Source organism: Ambystoma mexicanum, chromosome 8 (genome assembly GCF_040938575.1).
Source record: "Ambystoma mexicanum isolate Mex_15411 chromosome 8, UKY_AmexF1_1, whole genome shotgun sequence".
Lineage (NCBI taxonomy): Eukaryota > Metazoa > Chordata > Amphibia > Caudata > Ambystomatidae > Ambystoma > Ambystoma mexicanum.
Genome location: NC_090929.1, coordinates 292,224,908 through 292,247,108, shown reverse-complemented (window position 1 = coordinate 292,247,108; position 22,201 = coordinate 292,224,908).

Genomic DNA, 22,201 nt, shown 5'->3' with positions numbered 1-22,201 from the left:
CTCTGTGGATTCTTCGAATATAGCAAAAACTGCATGCTCTGCATACAACGGGATTGGACATCCCATTGTGTTTGTGGAAGACTTCTGGATTGCAGAAGCTGCACCTGCAAAGCTTTCTCACATAAAAAGAAGTCCTGCATTACTGGGTCCAAGAGCCTGCTGTAGTAAGCTAGAGGCCTGTACCCTGTGGATGTGTGCTGAGTGAGAACTGCGGTCATACCTTGACCATCGGAGTGTGAGAACAAAAAGAATGGCTTGTTGTAATCTGGTGTTGCTAGAACAGGGGCATTACTGAAAGTCAGTTTCAGGTCCTCAAAACATTATGCCATTTCCTCTGTCCATTCAAAATGCCCCTCTTCCTTTTGCCCTCTTTCAATGTTTGCAGCAGTGGCCTCGTTTAGGTTTTAGTAGTCATTGATCCACACCCTGCAGTAATTGCACAACCCCATGAACTGTTACATCTGTTTAACTTTGTTTGGCTGAGGTGTGTTGCGTACTGTTGCTGCCCTACCTGGGATAACTCTCCTGCCTGCTGATATGATCTGCTCTCGGTGCACCACTTCCATTTTGCAGTATTGTAACTTGTCCTTGTTCACCTTGTATCCCTTGTGTGCAAGTAAGGTCAACAGCTGAACTAAGTCCTACACTGCTCCGCTAAGAGATCGTCTACATATTGGATAACTGTGCTTGGTACCTGTAAGTTTCCCAGGTCCATCTGCATTACCCTGTTGGAAATCGCTTGGGGACCGTGAGATGCTGGTGATCTAGGTGCAGCAGATTGAGAAGAAGGGCCTTCTTAAGATCAATGACCGTGAAATGGATTGCTTCTGCGGGTATACTGCACAGGATGGTGGCAGGGTTGGGTACTACTGGGAACTCTGCCTCAACAATGTTATTTAAAGGCCAGAGGTCCTGCATAAGCCTCCAAGATTAAACATGTGCTTTCTTTCCAGGTTATATGACTGTGTTGCGTGAGAATATGGATGCCTCTATAATGCCTTGCTCAAATAATGCAGAAATGGTGGAATAGATCCCTTTGTCAGCCTTGCTGGACATGGTGTACTGCTTTATTCTGGGCAGGAGTGCACTTGGTTTGAACTTTATTTGCACTGCTCCTATGCTCTTCAATAATCTTACATCGTGAGGGTTACTAGTCCATTAACAAATGGCTACTTGTGCAATTTGTTCATACAAGAGTGATGGTGATGTCTTGGCAACTAGTACAGTCTGAAGCACTTCTCCGAACACTATTGTTCCCTCTTCAGTGTCCCCGGACAGCTCTTCATCGGACACCTCCCTTAGTGGCAGGGTGGGGTCTATAAACAGGACGGTGCGTCACTCTACCTCTTCCGTCCCTCCCAAAATTAGTGTCTTTTTTCATAATCACTACTTCCAAATCTAGGGTAAGGATGATACCCAGTGCCCTCTTCAGGGGAATCGCTGGTCTGAACAAAAACACTGCAGGTCGGCGGAATACCATGTTCCTTATCTCAGGCAACCATCCTAGTAGAACTGTTACTCCATAAAGGAGCAAGTGTTGATGCAGGGGCACCACTAGCACAGCGCTGGCACTACATATAGTGCCTGTAGCACTGCTGCCACTCTTGTGTAATGCATGTGTGGTGTCGACCACACTACTCCTTTGTCAGGGAAAGAAATTGTCATGTTCAATTTGCTCAGAATGTCTCTACACAGTACAATAAGGGTGCTGACAACTCATGTGCTCCTACGGTGATGGGTAACTTTGTTGGTCAATGGAAACCATCCTTCCTTAATGCAGGACTTAGTGGCCCCTGTATGTACCAGAAAGGTGAACCTTCTGTCTCCTATTTTCACTCCCATCTTGGGTTCCTCTTCCAGGTCTGGGGTGATGGACATGATGGGGCACGTCAGAGCTCTCCGTGGGCTGTCCTATTGTGGGTATGTGTTTGTGTCTGGGAGCGGGGAAGGGTTGCCTCCCAGGACACTTGCTCCTGTGTACTGGGTCACTGTGCCGTGCGTCCAGGCATTCCTATCCCACAGTTGTGTGCTTGCCTGGGCTGGTGCTTGCTGTGCTGGTGTCTGTATGGTCGTCTGTTTGTTCTGGGTACTGGGTGGGCTGTGGTTGTATGGGAATCTGAACTTATATGGGACCTGATGGTTCTGGTTTCATGGGGACTTGAGTAGGGGCATACATTGGACTGTCAGCTTGGTCCGGGCCAGTGGCATAAGCGTAGACCTGCATTATGGGCAGATGATTATAAACAGGTTACGGATCAGGTGGGGTGCCCGGGTGATACTGCATCAGGGGTCTGCGTTGGCAATCTTGCACAAAATGTCCCATCCGCAGATCCAGAAAGGGCCCAGTGACCTTTGGTCTTGCTGCTCCGAAACACCCTCCTTTGCCTCGTTGAGAGTTGCCTCTCCCTCTTTGAAATCCTCCCATATCCCCTTCCTTCCCCTTGTACCGCTGTCTGTCGTTGCTGCTGCTGCTCATATTGCTCTTCTGCAGTGTTATTAATCAATGCCCCTTCCATACTCACTTTACCTCCTTTTTTTTTTCTGCACTAGTTTTGCCTCTGCCTTCTGCGTCTGTTCCACTTTGTCCCTTTACTTTGCCCACCACAAAAATGCATGATATGCGCCTTTATCTCTGACCATGCTTTCGCCTCAATACCCACTACTTTGTCCAGGTCACCCTGTACTTCAGTGGAGAGACCTCTGCGCAGCATGTGGCAGAACACGGGTATACTATTACAATGCCCCGAGTTTCCTTGCAGCAATTTTACTGGGTCGAGTGGATGTAAAGTGCTGGATGCTCATCTAGTTTCATTGTGCGTGCCATAATTGAGCCTATATCTGGTTTGTCAGGTTACGCATCCCTTAAAGCCTTCCACATGCAAGCTTGGCAGTTATTAAATGGAGCCCCATCATTTGTGTCATTGTCCAGCCGTACCCCCAGATAATCTGCTGTCTACAAAATGGTTTTGGTCTGCTCTCCTAATATCGCGGCAAGCACGCTCTTCATGTCCCCCACTGCTAACATGAACACCCCTGTCTGCTTTTCTAGGGCATAGATCCATTTACTTTCTCTATGTGAAGGCAATACCTTCATTAGGTTATCCTGTCCATGTGTGGCCATGGCACATAATGAGCTCTTCCTGTTCCCTTCTGCAACAAGGGGAACTGAGCTCCTAGCTTCCCTATTGAGCAGCTGCCCCCTTTTTCAACTGCAATCTGTCTGGGACGCGATCTGAGCCTGGCCACGGATGCTATCATGTCCCTCTGTTCCTCCTCTGTCTCTCAGTCTGTGCCCCTCTCTTTGCAGCCTGTTCCCTTCATTTCCACTTGCTGCAGAAATTCCTTGGTCTGTCTCGATCTTAATACCCTTAATAACTGTACTGTCCATTTTGAGAAGTTTTTGTCCTGCCTTACATGTATCATATATATCGCTGCTCCTCCGCTGTCCTATGTAATGCTGCTTCCAGGTCCCTGCATGCCCTGTTTTCTATCTCCATTATGAGAGGGTTTCGTGTTCTGTCTGTATTACCCTCTACTGTTCTGGATTTGTGTTTGAACAGGGGCACATAGCGGGGCAGGCTACAATGGCTAGGTTCCTGGTATTGGCGGGTCATCGGCTGCGCATGCGGTAGTGGTAGCTCCTGATTGGTGCTCTCTGCAGGGAGGGTGGGCGGTTTCCTGTACATTTGCCTGCGTCTGAGTCTGTTTTGTTCGCTCCCCAGTGAGAGGCGGGGTTGTCACCTGTGTCTCTGCGCGTGCTTGCGTTTGTGTGTGCATCTGCCTGGCTGCATGTGACATAAGGGGAGGGACGATCACCTGTGCAGGTGTTTTGCCCCCCTTTTTGGTACTCCCATCAGGATCCTCATCTACCTCCTTGTATATTTTCCATAACTCAAATATGCTTTCTCTATTCTTCAACTGCTTGCCTTTATAGGTCGACAACAAATGTGTGTACATATGTTCAAGGATCCGTACCCACTCCTGGTGGTACTTCATGATTATTTTCCCTGTACTGGAGGAGCACCTTACACATGTTTTATCAGCGTGCTCATTTTTTCTCACCAGCAACAATAATTTACAAAAAATACTCTACACCAGCAACCTCTGTTACAATCTTCATGGGTCAGCCCTGCGTCAGGCGTGCTGCAAAATCTTGTCAATACAATAACAAATCTGCCTGCGTCTTGTGATGAATCTGATGTCATCACTCCTTTCCCTGCGTTAACCTCTCCTCATGTAGGCAGGGGACGGCAGCCACTACCTGATCCTGAACCTGGGGGTGGCTATTTGAGGGAGGACCACATGGGGAGAGATGACCCTTGGGGGGGAACGACATGAAATCAGGTGAGACTTTGTATCACCCTTTCCCTTTTAGGGATGTTCCTTCCATTCCACATGCATGCCTTAACAGCATACTGTTCTAATCCCCCTCAACAATGTACCAAGTCTATTGACAGTACTCTTCAGTATCAGATAATGAACCAAGTGACAAGAACTGAGACGAGGAAGAGGCAGGGAGCAATGATGATTACTCCCAATGAGAACCTAGATCAGCAGTCTAGTAGCTGGAAGAATCCGATTGGCCCGACACAGTTAAAAACCATGGCGGGAAGAGAAGCATGGAGTTCGTCGTCTTCTTCATCCTGGTGCTGACCGAGGATGCCGCAAGAGCGGGAGTGCAGCGACTGGCGGCGGTGCAGAAGACAGAGCGGCAAGGCAGAATGGGAAGGCAGCCCGGTGAGCGACACGCTCAGAAACGCTCTGTGGAGGCTGTGCCGAAACAGAGGGAAGCAAGCTGTGCTTCCTGACAGCTGAGGGATATGGAACGCCTATCCAGGGCGGAACACCGGCCGGAGGTAACTGCAGGTTCAGGGTGAGCCGCAAACTCTGAAGAAGCACCTGGGAGAGCCGTGAATGCTGAAGAAGCACCCGAGAGAGGCAAAAATGCTGAAGCAGCACCCGATGTGTTGTCTGGAATGCAGAGAAGCACTGAAGGTTTGGGGCACCGAAGCACTGTCGGGCCAGGTGTTGGAAGCCCTAGACAGTGGGACTGGGGTCTGGTACCCACAGTACAATCTTGGGGAAGACCAAGAAGGGAAAGGTCAAGTGTGTTACGTGAACTGCATGAGAAAGCCCTGGCAGGAGAGTATACAAGGCAAACCCAAGTGTGGAGACTGACCTACATAAGAAAATCCCAAAGGAAGACCCATACTCTTAGTATTTTAAAATACATTGAATCTGGCAGGGGAGTATACAATGTGTTCTGCAAGTCTGTGACCCACACCCAAGTTGTGGTATTGTGAAAAAGAAATCTCAAGGAAGACACATGCCCTTAGGATTGTGAATGACTTTGAAAGTGGAAAGAAGCCTGTGGAAGGGAGTCTTTTATTCCCAGGAGTGAACTGTGACACCAAGTGGAGGGATCTACAAAGACCTTGATCATTTTGTTAAACTTTTGTTTGGATGGAGTAAAAACCTGAGGAAGGGAGTCATCCCCTGGAACTGTGAATATTGACCAATTGAGACTTTTGTTGGCTTTATACTTTTGTGTTGGATTTGAAAATGTTGTGCTCTTTCAAGGCCAAAGACAATATCCTTTACTTACTTTTAAAATGTGAGGGCTAGGATAGTACTTCGGACACAGGCCATTTTTGCTTTGGACATCTTAACACAGGACAGACACTTAGTTTTGCCTGCGGTAGGGCAATACCTGTTAAATTAGGGATAGCATGGCTCTTGAAGACAAGTCCCTGAACACTCACACCAGAGAGAATACAACCCACTGGGGAAGAATGGCCCAAGTCGATCTTGTAAGGATAACACATTTTAATCTCACACTCCGATGAGAGCAACAGCAAAGAACTCTGCTGCTAAGAAGTTTTGTCAAAGTAGTACGAGCAGAATCTTATAAAGGAAAACATACTATATGATGGAATACATACAGTAACAACTCACGCGGCTGGTTGGTATGCGCCTATATTTGATCCGCCTGCTCCATAAGAGATGCCAGGTCATTAGTTCAAATCCAGTCTGTCCTTCTTCTATCACGTGGGTGCTGCAGTGATCATCTTCTCATGGCGAAGGTCAAAAAACAAATTAACTATGCTCCTCACGCAATGCTATTTTATCACTACACTGTGCACCGGGCAGGCCTTAAGACGGGCACAAAGGAGGTTCTGGGGCACTTTAACCTTGACGCATGCATTTCACTCCCTCCCTTCCATGCCGTTCAGCTCCAAGGTGTCCACCCTCGTTTTGAACTATAATGTATCCCTCCCAGCACCTCGCAATACAAATCACACGATTGATGCTCAACGATGTGCCCTGTCTATCCTCTGTGAACATTTCAGGACTTGTTACTTTGGGGTTGGTGGTCAAAGGGCATCTGGTGCCATGGAATTCAGGGACCTTAAAGTTTAGTCAGTTATATGGGCTATAACTCGTGGTTGCCTGTGGATGGACCAGGTCGTGCTTTGGCCAGTGTGAGATAACATGCACACCATGCGCCGGTCTGTGATCGGAGCACATTCTCCTCTCGAGTAAAAAACACATCTTCGCAACACTGTTGGAACAATGAATAGGTATTGTGGTGGTTGGGGGTATGGGCTGTCCTCATGGGAGCTCAGTCATGGCTGGAGATTTCCCTCGTCTCGCAATTCGGACCAAGTGCATGCAATGCCGCATTCGCCGTGGAGGCCTTCCCTTCTAATATCTACGCAAAATAGCAATGTTGCTTGCGCCCTGAGCTACACTATGTGGGTCAATTATATTTGATTATATTTAGGCTTTCCTGTTGGCAGTGAAATCCGATAAACACCGGAAAAACTTCCCCGGAAGAAAAGGTGCCTCTTATGTTTATACTGAAAAACACTGTTTCCTCTATCCCAGTGGTGCTTTAGTGTGAGCAGTGATGGGAGGAAGTTTGGGGGTGAAGGAGTCTTCCATGTACGAGGCTTGCATGTGGCCACAGTGTCACAATCACATTTCAACCTACTGTGCCTCTCTTGAGCACTGGCACCCAGCAGCCAATCAGAAGCTGCAGGCCCCCTAATTGGTACGTAGCACTTTCTTTCTTCAAGGAGAGTTTTAAAATTAGGAGCAATTTATAAATGATGGCTCATTTAAGGGACCATTGTTTTTGAAAATACACTTGTAACCTTTCCATGTAAAGAAATGAAAATTGGGAATTTGATTTTGAAAGCACGTTAGTTTCCTAAATCTACGTCATCCTACAGGCAAATGTAACACAGAACAGTTTAAAACTAACTACATTATTTTCAGAATGTAATACTTCCATCACATCTTAGATGAAACCTGCAAGTCTCAAACACAAACATGTAACCCTTTCACACATTACATTTTGTTATAAGCCTTTCAAAACCCGAAGGCCATTTTTTGCCTTTTGATGAATTGCATTCTGGTATTTATAGTCTCCGAGTCAGGCTGGGGGGAATAATGTCACAATTGTACTATTTTTCCCTACAACAGTTCTGTAAGGATTGATATATTTGTGTGAATACCTTGCTTTAGTGTAAGTACTTTTCATTTATTGGAACACTTCCTCTCTGAGGTTATTTTTCTGGTGTTCATTTTTTCTCTTGCACACTTTCTTCTAAGGGGAACTATATTTGTATATTTCACTTTAAGATATGTTCACTTACTAGCCGGTCAAGTGGCACATGAGTAGAGTGCTCGCTTTGACATCCGTGCAGAGCTTGCTAATGCAGGTTCGAATCCCGGCAGGGCCAAACTCAGCCTTTCATCCTTCCAAGGTCGATAAATGAGCACCACACACCGTGGGTCATAATAAGCAGCGCTCAAATACCTGAGGGTTCGTAGCACTATATGAATGCCAAATTATTATTATTATTACTGTCAGTATATTCATGGGTGCCAGCTTTTGATTTTCGATATGGGGACAAAGGTTCCCACACAGAGTGAAGCGAGAGAGCCATGCTCATCGCCAGTCAAAACACATTTTAAAGCACATCTTGCAGCAAGAATAGGAAAAAAGCCATATGATTTATCGGAAGGTATAAACATAAAACTTCCCAACAACAATCACCTAACCTGCTGAGTTTCCTTTTCAACATTCTGCTATTGGATCCGCTGATATTCCCACACCCGACAAACTGTTTTGGTCTCCTCGCCCCCTCCAATCAAGCTTCAGGGGGTACAGACTCGCTTCTCATTTCTTAGTGAGCAGCACTTTATAAACAGTTACTCTCTGCTTGGCGTTTATTTCTTTTGACAGTCAAAATAATCCTAATCTCCACCAAAGTGAGTTAGATATTACTGGATTAGCACATTCATCTTTATTCTCCGGAAAGTGTTCATAATATCTTTCTCTGAGAGACATTACCGTACTTCTACACGCAATGAAACAATAAAAGAATATTTGTGTTATTGCACTGGAAAAAAGTTATATGTGTTTTTTTTTTAAGGGAACAAACAGGAAAACACTGATAAACACAGATTCTAAACAGTTTTTTTTAAAACACTGGATAAACACCCCCAGAAGTGAAAAAGAATAACCCCCTAAAACAGAAAACCCTAATTATATTGAAGTGGGGTCCTTTATATAGGGAGGTGGTCTTTTCACCGTCCCCCCTAGCCCATCATAGTGCTTCGAATGCATCTCGCCTCACTCTAAAGCTCTTAAGGGGGTGGGATGGGGTTGTTCCCTTCCCAACATTTCCCCATTTTGTTACTTCTACAATAACAAACTCTGATTTCGAAGGGATTGTGTCCTCCGACGTATTCCTTATCTTAGATATCTCCTTCCAGCTCTGCTGGCCTCGGAAAATTTTTCTCTAGAGGGCGCTGCGCATCGACGTCCTCTGAGTCGATGTCCCTCGACAGCCGCCGTATCGACGTCATCCTGCCTATAAAGGCAGCGCGCAGCGTCCGTTGTTCAGTTCCGTTTTTCCGCGCTTACTCAGTGCCTCGGAATACTGTTGCTCGGTTTTGTCAGGTTAATCCTATTTACCTCGAGTTATTCGATCCGTACTCGATGGCTTCTTCGTCGGAACCGACAACTCCTCGGTCCGGCATCAAAAAATGCCGCGATTGTGGGAAAAAGATGTCACTGACTGATCCTCACAGAGTTTGTCTGTGGTGTTTGGGAGCTGAACACCATTGTTCGGAGTGCGAGGACGGTATGTCCATGACAGCTAAGGCCCTGAAGGAGCGTAGGGGGAAGCTGGAGAAAGGTAAGACTTTTAAAGCGTCTTCTTCTTCGACGAAGTCGAGACATTGGTCTCCTCATCACCATTCGCGCTCCAGGTCTCGGAGTGGGTCCCATCACTCCTCGAGATCGAAGCACTCGAAGAGGAGACGTCGAAGATCCCCTTCTCCGTCTTCCTCTTCCTCTGTTTCTCCAAAGAGAATCCCTTGCCCCACGAAACATAGTTCCCGGGCTGAATGGGAGGAATTCCGAAAAAATATGATGTGCGTCTTCGAGAAAGCAGCCTCGACCCCCTCGAAGACTGCCGAGAGCGATGCTCTGGTCGAAAGACCCGAAGGTCAAAAACGCCGCGAGTCGCAGTACCCGGCGAACGAAGCTTCTCGAGCGCGTCACGAACCCTCGAGTAAAGCTATGACCTCGAAACCTTCTTCGAAGGTTCCGTCGACGCCGTCGACGAAGGTTCCGTCGAGGTCGGTGTCTTCGACGCCGTTGTCGAAGGGACCTTCGACAGACGGGTCTGTCGACTCGACGCCATCTTCGACACCGGCGTCGACGCCAAGAAAAGTCACGGTTACAACACACCCAGTGGCTATCCCCAGGTCCTCGATGACGATGGCGTCGAGATTGTCGACTTCCTCGAGCAGAATCCCAATTCTGTCGAGGTCATCGAGGCCTCCGCCTTTGTTTTCGACGCCACGCCCGAAGCCTTCGACGTCGACGACATCGACGTTTTCGAGGCCGATTATGACAAGTTTGGCACCCTCTGCCTTGGAGATGGGGTTTACACCCTTTATGAGTTCAGAACAATTGAGAACTATGTCCTCAATTATGGAAGAGGGTGAATTGTCTGAACAGGAAGACACATTTGAGTTGCAGGGACCTGCAACCCCAGTTAGAGAGGATTTATCCTCTGAAGAACGCAGGTTAAAGGATCTTCATGATTCCTTACATGAGGCAATTGGGTTAGACACTTCCCCTGAGGTGGAGTTTGCTAGGCCAGACCCGGGGGAGCATGCTGAAACCCCCTATAGAGCCTTAATGGCCAGGATCACAGAGTTTATGGGGTGGTCTGCACCTTCACAGTCTTTCCAACAAGATGACCTCACGGATATTCTTGACAAAGGCCCACAGGAGGATCCTGTAGTGCCCTTTCATAAAGCTCTTCAGAGGAAGATTATGACGAACTGGGAAACCCCAGATGTCGTCCCGGCAGTAAATAAAAAACTGTCTACAAAATACAGGGTATCTTCTACAGACCCGGAGTTTTTGTCAAAACACCCATCCCCAGAAAGTCTGGTGGTACAGGCAGCATCTTCTACTGATGTCAAGACTGCTTACCCTACCGTCCCACAGGACAGGGACGATAAAAAATATGATGCTATGGCAAAGAAAGATTTTTCGGCATGTAGCATGGCGTTAAAATCTGTTAATGCTACTTGCACCCTTGCTAGATTCAGCCATACACTTTGGGAGTGTACTTCTACAGCGGCTGACTGCATCCCGGAGGGAGAAGAAAGGGAGGCGTTCCTGAATATCATACAGGACGGTAAAGATGCTATGTGCGAATCCCTCCAGACGGGCATTGATTCGGCTGACAGTATCAGCAGAGCAATGGCGGCAAGTACAACAACCAGGAGATTCGCTTGGTTGAGAAAGTCTGGTTTTGCCCCAGATGTGCAAGCCAGGCTCTTGAACATGCCATTCGATGGCTCTTCTTTGTTCGGGAAAAGGCAGTTTAGAGAAACTGCCAACTTCAAAAGCAGCAGCAAAATCCCTAGGCGCTGCAATCCGTCAAACACCTTTTCGTCCCACAGGAACCTCTGCGAGGGGTAAGTCCTTTCGCTTCTACTCCGCATTCGGAAGAGGTGGAGGACGACCGGCACAAAGGGGACAAAGAAGAACTACCCGAGGTGGACGGGGTAGATATTCAAAAGCCGCAGCAACAGCAGGTGCCTCTTTACCATCGGCATCTGCATCAGCCGCCCCAAAACCACTCTGAGGACTTCCCTCACAGGACACCTGTAGGAGGCAGGTTGACTCAACATCTGGCGGAATGGCAGGCTATCACGTCAGATGCTTGGGCATTGGAAACAGTTGCCCAAGGTTACTGCCTGCCTTTCCTACGCATACCTCAGAGTCATCCACCGGGGATCAGCTCTCAGAAAGCTCCTGATCCGCTCCGCTTGCAGGAAATTTTGGACCTGCTAGAGAAAGGTGCCATAGAACCGGTACCTGTAGCAGAGAGGAACAAGGGCTGGTACTCCCCTTACTTTCTCATTCCAAAGAAAGACGGAGGACTGAGACCCATCTTGGACTTGCGAGAATTGAACAAATTCCTCAGGAAAGACAAATTCAAGATGGTCACTCTTTCTCAGATCCTTCAGGCCCTTCAGTTCCAGGACTGGTTGGTATCTCTGGACCTTCAGGACGCTTATTTCCATGTGCCTATCCATCTCAAACACAGGAAATACCTGAGGTTCGCAATTGGCAACTCTCATTATCAATTTCGAGTGCTGCCATTTGGGCTGACCTCCGCCCGAGGGTCTTCACCAAGTTAATGTCGGTAGTGGCGGCAAGTCTAAGGAGGGAAGGGATTCACGTCTACCCCTACCTGGACGATTGGTTGATCAGGGCTGTATCTTCGGAACAAGCTCAGATCCAGCTAAATCACGTTTGCCACTCCCTTCACAGACTGGGCTTCTCCCTCAATTTAAAGAAGTCACAAATGATACCATCGCAGAGACTCCAATTCATAGGAGCGATCCTGGACACTTCCCTGGGAAAAGCCTCGCCACCAGAGGTGAGGGCTCAAGATATTCTACAGATGGTTACCAAGTTCCCCAACGTCTCCCAGCCTTTGACTTTTTGAGGTTGCTAGGCCTCATGGCATCCTGCATTTTCCTAGTGCCAGAGGCTCGCCTGAGTATGAGATCCCTCCAGTGGACACTGAGGACTCGGTGGTCACAATTCTCAGGGAGAATGACAGATCTTCTTCAGGTTCCCGACAGGGTGGCTCGAGACCTTCAGTGGTGGGCCTGTCAGGAGAACATTCTGAAAGGAGAACAGTTTTGGCAACCCTGGCCGGAGATAACAGTAGTCACGGATGCCTCACTCACGGGGTGGGGAGCCCACGCCAACGACTTCACCATCAGCGGTCGTTGGTCTCCATCGGAGTCCAGACTACATATCAACCTGTTAGAGCTGAGAGCCATCAGACTTGCGCTGAAGGCGTTCCTGCCAGCTGTACAAGGGGAAAAATGTCCTGATAATGATGGACAACACGGTGGCCATGGATTACCTCAACAAAAGAGGAGGCGTAGGATCACTACCCCTGTGCAGAGAGGCGATGCAGCTCTGGTTTTGGGCAATCCAAGAAGGAATCACTATCGGCAGTTCACCTAGCCGGAGAGAACTTGACAGCGGACGCTCTGAGCAGGCAGAGTACAGTCTCCCACGAGTGGGAACTAGCTCAGGAAGTCCTTCAAGAGATCCTCGCCCTTTGGGGAACCCCTCAGGTGGATCTGTTCGCCACCAGCGTCAACAGGAAATGCGATCTGTTCTGCTCAAGGGAATTTCCCCCGAGAGGAGCTCTGGGAGATGCGTTCATAGTGGACTGGGAGTTTCCGCTTCTGTATGCGTTCCCACCGGTCCCTGTCATTCCTCAAATGAGAAGATTCCGGAGAACCATGATCCTAATTGCCCCGGATTGGGCCAGGAGAACGTGGTACCCGGACCTTCTAGACTTGTCCATCTGCCCTCCAATTCGACTTCCACTCAGAGAGAACCTACTCTCACAGAAGGGAGGTCAGGTTCTCCATCCAGACATCAAAACCCTCAACCTTTACGCTTGGCTTCTGAAAGGCTGAGGTACAAGGATTGGGACCTCCCTGATGATGTTATGGAGGTGTTGCTTTCAGCAAGGAGGCCAGCAACAAAGTCTTTATACCGCTGCCGTTGGAACAGATTTTTCAGCTGGTGTAGAGAACAGAATATCGACCCCTTTTCATGTGGTACACCAATGGTTTTGTCCTTCCTACTCTATTTGGCGAATTCAGGCCTTCAAGTTGGCACCATTAAGGGCTATCTCGCAGCGCTATCCATCTTTAAGCGCACTGCGTAAGAACCATCCTATTTCAAGTTACCCTTGGTAACACAGTTTCTAAAGGGGTTAACCAATGTTTATCCCCCAAGACCATTTCAAGTTCCCCTATGGGATTTAAACTTAGTCCTAACTTTCCTGATGGGCACATCTTTCGAACCACTCCATTCTTGTTCGTTAAGATTCCTTACCCTTAAAACTGTTGTATTAATAGCACTTACATTTGCTAGAAGGGTGAGCGAATTACAAGCTCTTTCTTGTAAACCCCCTCATACAATCTTTCACAAAGACAAAGTTGTCCTGCAAGTGAAGCCTAATTTCCTCCCAAAGGTGGTTTATGAATTCCATATCACTCAGAAGATTACCCTACCATCTTTCTATCCTCCTCCTCATCCGGGGAAAGAGGAAGAGAGGTTACACAGGTTGGACCCTAGAAGGGCTTTAAGTTTTACATCAGTAGACGAGCCAGGATAAGACAGGCAGACCAGCTGTTTGTAGGTTACACAGGTCACAAGCTGGGGTTACCAATAACTAAGCAGACCATTTCCAGATGGATCATTCTAGCCATTTTGGAATGTTATAAACTGGCAGGGAAAGAGCCCCCTCAAAACCTTAGGGCTCATTCGACCAGAGGTATTGAAGCTTCATCGGCCCTCAAAAGAGGTGTGCCGGTTAAAGACATCTGTGCGGCCGCTACATGGTCGTCTGTCCATACGTTTACACGTTTTTACAACTTGGATTCCTCCTCCAGTCAAGAGACTAGGTTTGGAAGGGGCTGTACTGCACTCTATTCATCAATAGAAGACAGCGTGAAGTCAGTACTCCCTCCTCCAATAATAGAATACTGCTATGGGAGTCTATCAAAGATAAGGAATACGTCGGAGGACACAATCCCTTCGAAGAACAAGTTACTTCTTACCTTGTAACGTTCTTTCGACGGGATGTTCCTCCGACGTATTCCTTATCGACCCTCCCATCCATCCCCGCAGTTCTACTTCCCTTGTTGTTGCAGCTTACGCTCCTTCAGGGTGATTAGTCTAGTCCAGACAGAAATACTGTGGGCTACAAAACGGAACTGAGCAACGGACGCTGCGCGCGGCCTTTATAGGCAGCGCCCTCTAGAGAAAAATGTTCTGAGGCCAGCAGAGCTGGAAGGAGATATCTAAGATAAGAAATACGTCGGAGGAACATCCCGTCGAAAGAACATTACAAGGTAAGAAGTAACTTGTTCATCTCTGTGCTCCAGCTCCTTCCTCTCTGCTTCCATATATGGCTGAGTTCCCTTTATTGGCACCCAGGCCCTACACACTAACCGCAAAGTTTCCACCATACGCACGTACTCTTCAGGTGAGCAAGTCATAGATCCATCTCCCCCTCCCAAACCTCTGTAATTTTCTAGATCGGGGGGGGGGGGGCGGTGTAGAAATTATAGTGTGGTATAGATGGTCAAATTCCTCTCCATACTGAATGGGGAACATTTCATACTTAGGGCCACTTTGTGGGATATCGGTCTGTATTTTAAGATCTTTTGTCTTGTGAGGTGTTTTTGAAACCCCAATTGATACCATCATTCTTGCGCTATTAGGTGCCACATTGGCACAACATTTAAGGCCCAGTTGACAAGTACATAATATAACAAGGATGAACACAATGATGGGCATCAACATCTTCATGATTGCTCTGAGCCACGACGGGGCCCAACTGAATGCTAAAGTAAACCAATCACTGTCCTGTACTCCTCCCTCCTTCATGCGAACACCCCGGCCATGGACGGCTGCAATGATGTGGGATAATGATGCGCTTTCCACATTCTCTGAAGACACGTGCAACAGGAATCGCCAAGTTTTTTGCCAACTCCTCCTTCCATTGCTGTTAACATGTCCAACACATCGGTTTTGCATCGTCATAAGTCTCAATACACGCAACTTAACCTGGATCACATTGAACCCATTCTCTGTATCGTTCGTAAACTGGACCAGGTTCCATCCCACGATCTGTATCCATTTGGCATTTACTGCGGCTTGCACTCCCAGCAAAAGTAAAGAGGCAAAAAAGGATTCTGCTGAGCTGAAGAGCCTCTATTCTTCTGGTATTTCAGCAAGCAATGCAGAAGAGTCTTTGGATATGTAATTCAATCTTTTTGTCCTTTTTGGTTCCTGGAACTGTCCTCTTCCTGGCAGGATGTGAGGCTCTTGTGTGGGCTGCAGGTCTGTATCATTTTTGACTGTGGGGAGACTAGTTTGCCTCTCGGAGGGCAGTGCTTCCCCTTCAGGTGGTGGTCTTGGATTACTAATGGCGCTGAGTGCAATGTGGCCAACGAACACCAGCCCCTCCATGATGGTAAGGGGTGCAAGTAAGCTTGTTGGCCACAGACCTAGTAGTAATCCATCATTGCCTCTGTTCCCTTCTTCTTCTTCTCTTTGATCAGGAGGGTCTTATTGCAATGTTCTTTCGAGCTGACTGTTCCCTTGCTGCAGAAACAAAGTCTATATTCTTCTTCCTTGTGCACTTGTAGCGGCTTTTCCATTGTTGCAATCCACGTCAGCTTTGTGATATGCTCTGTCCAGATTTGTGCACAGAAATTGTCCACCCGTGCTATCCTTTCCTTGCTGTATGTTACCAGTCCTCCTGCCAAGCAAGGTAGTGTGGTGTCCTGCCAGTTGTTATTGACATGTTTACATCCTTTCACCATCAGATAAGGTAGCTCTGCCACACACTTGATGTTTTTTGAATCGCTGCTGCACTGTACACGATCTGGACCCACCATTTGCAGTTGTACACTATGTTCCTGGAAAGTTCCTTTTATTCCACATAGCGCAAGATGAGCTAGACATTGTGCCTCTATAATGGGTACTGCTTGCAGTACTAACACCTTGGGAGCCCCTGACGCATGCAGAATGAGTGAACACACAACGCCGTCCATTCACAGTGTTTCTTACCACACTACTCATGGTGGAATAAGATGAGTTGGTAAACTCGTGGTGACGGATATCCTCAATCACGTCTAAACCCAGCCATTGATACGTATCCTACTTTCTTCATACTTCTCCCTTCATTATTCCCTACATGCTCTCACGGATGGCAGCTTTAACCCTTTAAGTGCCAAGGGCGAGGTATCTCGTCCTTGACAGGGCACAGGACAAGATAGCTCGTCCTTTTCGGCACCTTGTTTTGAGCGATCCCTGCAAAGCAGGGATTGCTCAAAACTGTAATCCAACCCCTGGGCTATGTGAGGGGGAGGTCCCCCCTCACTGCCAGGGGGCTGGATTACCTTCAGTTTCACGTCGGCGTGAAACTGGAAGTAAATCCACCGCAGCAGCCATTTTCGGCTGCTGCGGTGGATAAAGAAGGTGAGTTCCCTTCTTTGTCAGCCTCGATCTCCGGCTGTATTTCAAGCCGGAGATCGAGGCAGGTATCGTTGGAAAGGGGAATCTCCCCTTTCCAACGATACCAATTGTGTGGCATTGCTGCCTGCGGATCAGGCGCAGGGCGCCTCGATCCGCGGGCAGCAGCATCACGGATCAAATGAAGATCCGTTTGTGACGCGGGGGGGGGGGGCTGCTTACTAGGTAAGCGGCCCCCTTCCCCCGTGGCCCCAAAGCATGGAATAAAAAAATAATAATAATAATTTGAGGGATGGAGGGAGGTGGGAGGGGGTTTGGGGCCCTGGGTTTGGGGCCCTGGGGCCCACTGGACCACCAGGGATGGATCAGAAGTGGTGTCCCTGGAAAGGGGACTTTCTCCCCTTTCCAAGGACACCACATGTGAGGCATTGCTGCCCGCGGATCGGGCGCAGGGCGCGCGATCCGCAGGCAGCAATGCCAGTGGATCAACGCAGATCCATTTGTGATGCAGGGGGAGGGGGGGCTGCTTACTAGGTAAGCGGCCCCCCTCCCGCAGTGGCCCCAAGGCATGGGGCCACAGCGCCAGATACCCCTGGGGGCAGATAATCTCTGCCCCCAGGGGTGAAAATAAAAAAATAAAACATCAAAAAAAAATCAGTGGGAGGGGGTTTGGGGCCCACTGGACCACCAGGGATTGATCAAAAAGTGGTGTCCCTGGAAAGGGGACTGTCTCCCCTTTCCAAGGACACCACATATGAGGCATTGCTGGTCACGGATCGGGCGCAGGGCGCTCGATCCGTGACCAGCAACCCACTAGACCACCATGGATCTGTTTGTGAGGTGGGGGGGGAGGGGGCTGCTTCAAGTAAGCAGTCCTCTCCCCCTCCCGGCCCCCAAAGCATGGGGGCACATGCATGTGAACCCCGGGGCAGATGGCTGACCATCTGCTCCAAGGAAATGTAAAAAAAAAAAAAAAAGTGAAATTATGGGAAAAGGGGTGGGGGCCACTAGCCACCATGGATTTTTTACTGAATGAAAAGGGGGGGTGCCCCCCCAACTGAAGTAGAAAGGGGGCACCCCTTGTAACCCTCCCTGGGGGCAGATATCTGCTCCTAGGAAGGGGCATGTGACCCCAGGTAGGGATGCAAGAGGTGGCCCCCCCCCTATCTGCCCCCAGGGAGGGTTGCATGAGGTGGGGCCCGCCATCTGAGGTGGGGGAGGGCTGAGGGCCACCCCCCGTTGCAGTACATCATTTGCTGCCAATTTAGGGTGCCCCTCAGCCCCCCTTAAAAAGCAGCCTATGAATTTGTATTATTTTTTTTGTTTACCCAACTTTGCTTGGTGCAGATGGCCACATTAGTGTGGCAATCTGCCACCAGGGTGCCCAAACCCTACTGCCCCATCTATTGGGGGTCCTGCCCCACCTTTTGTGGTGGCCCTCTCCCCCCCACCCCAAATGGAGGTGGGGTGTACCTCACGCAGCCGTTTGTAGGAGACCCAGGGAGGCCTGCATGAGGTGTCCCTGCCACCCATTTGGGGTGGGGGAGAGAGGGCCACCACAAAAGGTGGGGCAGGACCCCCAATAGATGGGGCAGTAGGGTTTGGGCACCCTGGGGGCAGATTGCCACACTAATGTGGCCATCTGCACCAAGCGAAGTTGGGTAAACAAAAAAAATAATACAAATTCATAGGCTGCTTTTTAGGGGGGGCTGAGGGGCACCCTAAATTGGCAGCGAATGTTGTACTGCAACGGGGGTGGCCCTCAGCCCCCCCCACCCCAAATGGAGGCCCCCACCTCATGCAACCCTTCCTGGCGGCAGATAGGGTGGGCCCCACCTCTTGGATCCCTCCCTGGGGTCAGATGCCCCTTCCTAGGAGCAGATATCAGCCCCCAGGGAGGGTTGCATGAGGTGGGGCCCTCCATTTGGGGTGGGGGGGGCTGAGGGCCACCCCCGTTGCAGTACATCATTCGCTGCCAATTTAGGGTGCCCCTCAGCCCCCCCTAAAAAGCAGCCTATGAATTTGTATTATTTTTTTTGTTTACCCAACTTCGCTTGGTGCAGATGGCCACATTAGTGTGGCAATCTGCCCCCAGGGTGCCCAAACCCTACTGCCCCATCTATTGGGGGTCCTGCCCCACCTTTTGTGGTGGCCCTCAGCCCCCCCACCCCAAATGGAGGCCCCCACCTCATGCAACCCTTCCTGGCGGCAGATAGGGTGGGCCCCACCTCTTGGATCCCTCCCTGGGGTCAGATGCCCCTTCCTAGGAGCAGATAGCCCCCAGGGAGGGTTGCATGAGGTGGGGCCCTCCATTTGGGGTGGGGGGCTGAGGGCCACCCCCCGTTGCAGTACATCATTCGCTGCCAATTTAGGGTGCCCCTCAGCCCCCCCCCCCTAAAAAGCAGCCTATGAATTTGTATTATTTTTTTTGTTTACCCAACTTCGCTTGGTGCAGATGGCCACATTAGTGTGGCAATCTGCCCCCAGGGCGCCCAAACCCTACTGCCCCATCTATTGGGGGTCCTGCCCCACCTTGTGTGGTGGCCCTCTTCCCCCCCCACTCCAAATGGAGGTGGGGTGTACCTCACGCAGCCGTTTGTAGGAGGCCCAGGGAGGCCTGCATGAGGTGTCCCTGCCACCCATTTGGGGTGGGGGGGGAGAGGGCCACACAAAAGGTGGGGCAGGACCCCCAATAGAAGGGGCAGTAGGGTTTGGGCACCCTGGGGGCAGATTGCCACACTAATGTGGCCATCTGCACCAAGCGAAGTTGGGTAAACAAAAAAACTAATACAAAATCATAGGCTGCTTTTTAGGGGTGGCTGAGGGGCACCCTAAATTGGCAGCGAATGATGTACTGCAACGGGGGGTGGCCCTCAGCCCCCCCACCCCAAATGGAGGGCCCCACCTCATGCAACCCTTCCTGGCGACAGATACGGGGGGCCCCACCTCTTGGATCCCTCCCTGGGGTCAGATGCCCCTTCCTAGGAGCAGATATCAGCCCCCAGGGAGGGTTGCATGAGTTGGGGCCCTCCATTTGGGGTGGGGGGGCTGACGGCCACCCCCCGTTGCAGTACATCATTCACTGCCAATTGAGGGTACCCCTCAGCCCCCCCTAAAAAGCAGCCTATGAATTTGTATTATTTTTTTTGTTTACCCAACTTCGCTTGGTGCAGATGGCCACATTAGTGCGACAATCTGCCCCCAGGGTGCCCAAACCCTACTGCCCCATCTATTGAGGGTCCTGCCCCACCTTTTGTGGTGGCCCTCACCCCCCCACCCCAAATGGAGGTGGGGTGTACCTCACGCAGCTGTTTGTAAGAGGCCCGGGGAGGCCTGCATGAGGTGCCCCCGCCAGCCATTTGGGGTGAGGGGGGAGAGGGCCCCCAAAAATGGTGGGACAGGCCCCCCCCAGTGGGTGGGGCAGTAAGGTTTGGGCACCCCGGCACCAGATTGGCACACCAATGTGACCCTCTACACCAAGGGGAGTTGGGTTACCAAATGAAAAAAATGAAAATGGTGGAACGCTTTTTAGGGGCGGCGGTGGGGCACCCCAAAGGGTCAGGGAATTTTCTAATGGGATGGGGCGTTGACCCCCTCCCCCCCACCCGCAATGGAGTGGGTGCCAAGTCATGCAGCCCTCCCTGGGACCAGATATCTGCTCCTAGGAACGGACGCCTGAGCCCAGGGAGGAGTGCAGGACAGCCCCCCCCCTTATCTGCCCCCGGGGAGGGCTACATTTTGCTGGTGTGACCGTAGGTAACACATGTTCTTTGTTTTGTTTACAGCTTTTTCTACCCGAGCAGCTGCAACGTTATGGGAGTACTGTTTTTTATTATTCTATGGTTAGGGCCCACTGTCAGTGGGGTGGGTGAGACTGGGGCTGGATTGTTGGTGGTGTGTGTGGGAATGGCCCGTCTGGGCAGATCACCTCCAACTGTCCTGGAGTTACGGCTGGGCTGCATTACAGCTTGTCCCTTCGGGGAGGTATTGGCACACTGCCGAGACTCCTTGGTGGGGAGAAGCTGTAACGCAGGGCAGCCAGGGCTCCAGCAAAGTCGGCGGTAATATCCCTGGCCTTGGGCACCCTTCTCCCATGTGGGTCTTTGCTGGTGGTTCTGGGTATTACATTCTGGGCCGATTTGCGTAAGTCAGACCTCTGTGGATTCCCACGGGTGTCCTCTTTTGGGAAATGCATGGGGTTCCCTGTTTTCCTTGCTGGCTTCGATACCCTAGGCCGAAATCTGTAGGTTGCCCACATGAACAAAATGGGCAGTGGCGAAAGGCTTGGGGTTCCCAGTGGGTTACCCTTTCCTTAGGTACACATCCTTCACTTTGTGTGAGATTGTCGGAGGCGGCCTTACAGAGTTGTGCGTGCGTGCGTGCGTGACGGCTCTTGCGAGGTGCGGCTTGACGGTCTCTCTGGAATCCCAGGTCCCTTACTCTAACCGGAAACTCGACGAGGGAACCAGAGGCGTAACGGCCGCAGGGACGCGAGAGGCTGAGAGCAAGCGGCTGTAACGGACGGCCAGCACAGCGGGTGGTCTGACCCCCGCTGACTCCCGTGGATCGGGACTGACAGCACGGACAGGGGCTGACTACCGGGCTGGCCGTACGCTGTGCAAGATTCCCGTGGATTTCCGCGGATTCAGGGACACAGTGACATAGCGACACGGTAAGCCTGCACTAATCTGGAGTGCTGGGGCACAGTGTATATTGCGCAAACGGAGGGCGTGGTGGAAAAGTGGCCCCCTGTACAATTACCTTTGATCCAGCACAGAGGGGAGGTGCTACCTGCGGCTTAAATTGGTAACACTACGCAATAAAATACATAGAGGCCCATGGTGCAGTGAGCCTTTATGTAAGCGGTCCGTAAGCGGGCTTTCTTCCCCGAATATTGTATAATACATGCGCATAGGTGTGAGAGCTGAGAGACACCGGCAGGGGAGACTGCGGGGGGGTAAAATCCCCTTGGATCCCTTCTGACCCAGTAAGTACCTCGGTGCACACTGCGGGGGGTGGCCAGTAAAGCCTATCCCTTTCTGTTCAGAGTGAGTTTACTGGAAGAGGCCGCTGTAGGTATCCCGCTTTCATTGAAATAGCGAGGTGTGTTTCGAGTTGGGACCCAGATAACTGGATTGGAGTTTAGCTGTAATAATGCAACGAGGGAAAAGAGCTCCCCACTCCATCTACAACCTACGAAAAATTAAGGTAAAACCTGTGAAGGAAAACAAAGAGACCAAAAAGAAAGGAGACAAGTCCATGAAGAACGATGGGGCTCAAGGAGCGATCACTGATTTCTTTGCAGCAAATCCTCCCCCTGAAATGAATTCAACTATTAACGAGGAAACGGTGGTACCTTTCCCAATTAGTAACATTACCCTAAACTCCACTAACTTTGACGACATAGACAACAACTCGCTGCTTGACCTCTGTCTAGACATACAGAGAGGTATGTTATCTCAGATCCCCCAGAAGGTATCTAGCAGTATAACATCCGCCAAGGCTAACCCTAGCACACATACAGAGATGCAAACACCCGAGGGTAACATCAGTCGTCTGTCCGCTTCTCCA